This window comes from Seriola lalandi, unplaced genomic scaffold (assembly GCF_002814215.2).
Source record: "Seriola lalandi dorsalis isolate HSWRI2012SDOR001 ecotype SW California unplaced genomic scaffold, Sedor1 jcf7180002054584, whole genome shotgun sequence".
NCBI classification, from domain to species: domain Eukaryota; kingdom Metazoa; phylum Chordata; class Actinopteri; order Carangiformes; family Carangidae; genus Seriola; species Seriola lalandi.
In genome coordinates this window covers 1,818,716-1,823,343 of record NW_019525137.1, presented here as the reverse complement: position 1 = coordinate 1,823,343, position 4,628 = coordinate 1,818,716, and positions in this window count along the sequence as shown.

The window sequence follows — 4,628 nt, the reverse complement described above, 5'->3', positions numbered from 1 at the left end:
AATGTAGTGTCGGACATGTTGATGGCCTGGTTGACCGAGTCTCCGTTCAACCGGGAGATGTGAGGTGCAGCAACAGTAACACACACACACACACACACACACACACACACACACATACACACACATTCTGTAGATAAGTTTGACCTTTTTTTAGCTTGTAAATAAGTTTTCATTAAAAAAAAATTAAATAAATAAAAAATAGATAAGTTTTAACGCTTTAAGTTTTTATAAGTTAGTTGGTAAGTTTCCTTTTTCAAAAAAAAACAACAACAATCTTTTAGTTGGTAGATGTTACTGTTTGATACTGACACTGATACTTTATTGATCAGGTTTAACTCTTTACTTTGTTATTAGTTTGTATATAAGTTTTAACTCTTTCATTTCCTCTTAGTTTGTAGATCATTTTGAACTCTTTACTTCCGTAGTAGTTTGTAGTTTAAAATCTTTTTGTTATGTAGATAAGTTTTAAGTATTTCATTTCTCAGAGTTGGTTGATATGTTTCCTTTTTCAAAAACAAACAAACAAAGCAAAACATTTTTCTTACATGCAAGATAACCATCATTTCCTCTTGGTTTGTGGATAAGTTTGAACTTTTTGTAGTTTGTAAATAAGTTTTAATGCTTTAATTTTTTATTAGTTGGTTTCCCTTTCAAAAAAAAGAGAAAAATATTTTAGTTAGTAGATAACTCTTTCATTTCTTGTAGATGATGTTTAACTCTTTTATTTCTTAGTTTTTAAGTTTTCAGTCTTTTATTCATCCTTTCATTAGTTAGTAGAAATGTAAAAAAAAAAAAAAAAAACTCACAACAAAATAACCTCAGTGTGTAGACGGTACATTTGTCTAAATATTAGACTAGACACTTACTTTGATAAACATCTTCTACATCAGAAAATGTAAAATCATTTCATTTCACCAATGTGATTAATAAACATAATATTTAAGTGTTAAGTATTTATTGTGATATTTAAAAAATAAAGTATTATATAAATATTTCTATTTTTAATAATGTTCTAATCTATTGAGACCAAATTGTTCTAACTTCACGACAGGTAAAGGGTTTTAGAGATGTTTTCTCCTACAGTTCATATGTTGCTATAAAAACAGACTACTTTGGTAAATTTACCATTTTGCACTAAATGGATTTTTTTTAAATGAACGATATCAGTAAACATTTATTAGGTGTCTTAAGTGATTGCATGTCACACTGACTCCACCCACTAGAGGTCAGGAGTGCCAAGTTTCAAAGTCGCTCTGATGATGTTAATTTACTGTATGAATCTCGCAGCCTGAACCGACCGGAGCGACGTGAACTTCTTCCAACACAACACATAATTTCATAAAGATCTTAAATAGTCCTCCAACAGTTATAAAGATGCTCGCAGCTCATAGTTACAGTATCAGTACTTCATGTGTTTTTTAAACTAATTTCATTTGATTAAATCCTTGTGATCAGCAAAACTAATTAAGGTTTCTCTTTGTAGTTTGTTTTCTAACGCTTTGAGTTTGCAGCAGAAGGAAACAGCTTTATGAGGGTCTGTAGGGAACTTTCCATTTGATTCCTTTCTCCTGGGTTTTTTTTTTTTTTAGAATTTAGTCCATAATCATTACTGATGAATCTTTTTAATTTGGTTATATCTAAATATGTTATCTGATGAGCATGAGAAAGAAAGGACAAGAAGCTGTAGGACCTTGTTTGACAGATGGTGAAACTACATCCCCATATGAAACAATAACAACATTGGCAAAGGGTTAGTGAGCTTAAAACCTTCCTGATGAGTTCTTTCCTTAAATGATAAAATGTGAACATTATAGAGGATTCAACACATTTAAAGTTGTTATAACACAACAAATAAAGTCTAGAAGCCTTCTGCTGTTACTGTAGCCTTTTTTTTGTTTGTTTAATACAAGAATATCACAGACCTCGTGAGTTGACCCCACCATAACTCACATCCACTTTCTGTTTGGCTCAGGTGTGTGTGTGTGTGTGTGTGTGTGTGTAAATTTCAATTTGAAGATTTTCTCCCAGCTGTTGATGTTTTGACACTTTTGAAAGCTTGAGCTGCTGAGTTGAGAGGAAATGATGAATTTAAAACGATTTGGGAGAGCTAATGCAATGTAGTTTTAAAGCAGCGCGCAGTTATTTTATTTCACCTAGCTGTTAAATAATTCACTGTGTTGACTGGCTGTTTGGCGCCGGGCAAGTGTTCATCAAAGCTTTTTCACTGAAGACACGGCTGTTAACAGTGGAGTTTGTGGGCTGATCAAACCAAAACAAAGACCTCAGACAATAAAAAGCTGCAGATGTGCTGATAATTCTGTTTGTGACTGTGATCAAAACATTTCACATTACCGTGTTTTCATCCTCAAACAGAAATATTCAGACTGACTCAGTTAACTAAGAATTTTAAAGGCGCTGTTTTACTGTTGCTACATAGCTAGCGTTAGCATTAACAGCTGTTTGCTTACCAGTCTAGAAGAAACGTTGTGAGTTCTGCATCAAACTTTATTCCTTTACTCCCCAACAGCTGTCTCCAGCAGGGGAAAGCAAACCTCTTGTTTTGTTTCTATTTCTGTCACTTTTTTTCTTCTACTGAGGTTAGCAAGCCTTTCCGATACCGAGTCACTGTAGGGTCCAATCTGCTTTGAAGAAGTAGCGCAGCTCAGGGGGCGTATTATAACCTCCTGCCTTGTAAAAGAAACAATGGCTAAAGCTCTTGGCAGGATTTGTAATTAAACAACAGTTAAAGCGAACGCTGGCTTGCAAAACTTACAAATGTCTCCTTTAAGGGAGCACAGCTTCTCAGATTACTCTGTCATTCAAACAGACAAGACACATAAACACAGATTGATAATAAACTTTAATTTCATGTTAAGATGGATGGCTGTGGAACATAGAAAACACACATTTCAGTATTAACATATGCATTCCAATGGAGTTCAACAGGTTGAGACCAGCTATTAGGAGTCAGTAGATGAGCATCTTAGCAGCAAAGCTTAAAACACATTAAGCTTAAACAGAACAGTGAATCTACACACTGGTGCTGTGGGAAATGGAAAGTCTCTCAGCTCCTGGATTCTCTGCGCTGTGAGTCTGCTGATGAATGTTTAATCACAGGTGTCGACTCTGTAGCCGGGTTCTGAGGAAGGACTTGGTTCTTCCTGGATGCTGAGATTCAGAATGGCTGAAGGGAAGATGTTTCAGTGTTTTTTTTTTTTTTTTGTCTGTCTGACTGATGTATGGGGCCGATTGGAAAGGTAGGTAGACAAATATATCTGGAAAAACCTAACACAACATTTGACCTCAGTTGCGCAGTAAAATCATTCACGCAGCTCATAGCCACTTTGAAGATTTATCACTTAGCCCTGGTCCAAGACCTGTCACACAATGCATCATGGTCCAGGATCATCATCTCCATAACCCAAGACACTTCAGTCACTGAGCAGCTTAAAATCTGTTACTGCCACCCTGACAGAAACAGTGTACAAAGGCGACTACCATTTTGTTCAGTAGTAGTATTTACTGTAATATAGACCCGTCGTCAGTGGCAGCATTGAGCTCTGTGGACTCAAAATAAGTGTGCTTGAGAAACTGGTTGCAGATCAGCCTGTAAACACCGGAATAAATGTCTTTTTTTTTAAGCTGAATTTGTGCAGATATTATAAACATCCTACAACTCATCATCAATCATTGGTAAACTTCATTTCAACAATCTCAAAATCTTATTGACCCATAGTTTTTCCATATACTCCAGCCAGTGAGTGTAAAATAAACCCTGTGTCATTTTGCTTTTGCAGCCCTTATAAGACTGTAAGAAGACTGCCAGCCATGTGGTGCCTTCATATTTTCAACATTCGTCCAGTATCTAATTTTATGAGCTGCTCAGTGACTGAAATGTCCCAATAACAAAAAGACGGTTGATCCAGGATCAGGGCTAGTGTTCACCCTGCTTTACAAAGCCACAAAACCCTGCATGAATTTCATTTTTAGGGGTTTGATGTACGTGTTCTGTTATGATTTTAATGTCCCATATGAAAAGGTAAATACTTTTCAGTACAACATGGAAGTGATTATGGTAAATTTATTAAACATCAGCACAATATATTGGCTATCAGCAACTTTAATAAAGAAAAAAAAAAAAAGTTCCAGCCTTCAGAAACCTTATGTAAAATCTTAAAACATGCCCATCACTGTTACAGTAAATGGTGCCGAGTAAGTTCGAGTGCATCCTCAGAGTCTCAGTATTATGTACAAACACCTGGGTAGATGATAAACAAGTCAAACCCACACCCACAAATGAACTTAACAATTTTTATTAGCAATATTTGAAGAAAGTTATAATTTTTGTTAAATCTTATATTGAGTTCATTTTGTCATTTTATTATTTTCAACATGAACCGCACAAGATAAGACTCACGAGGATAGATGTCTAGAAAATGTTTAGCACGAGCGCACTGACTTGTCGGATTTTTTTTTTTCTTTTATCTTTTAAGTTCATTTATTAATGGCCTGCTTAAAGGCACTGCCACAATACAGGGGGTGGGAAAAAGCTACTGTCCATCACTCACACAAGACAGTCCATTCTAGTGTCTAGTATACATGGGGGCTCGGGGAGGGGATGGGGGCTC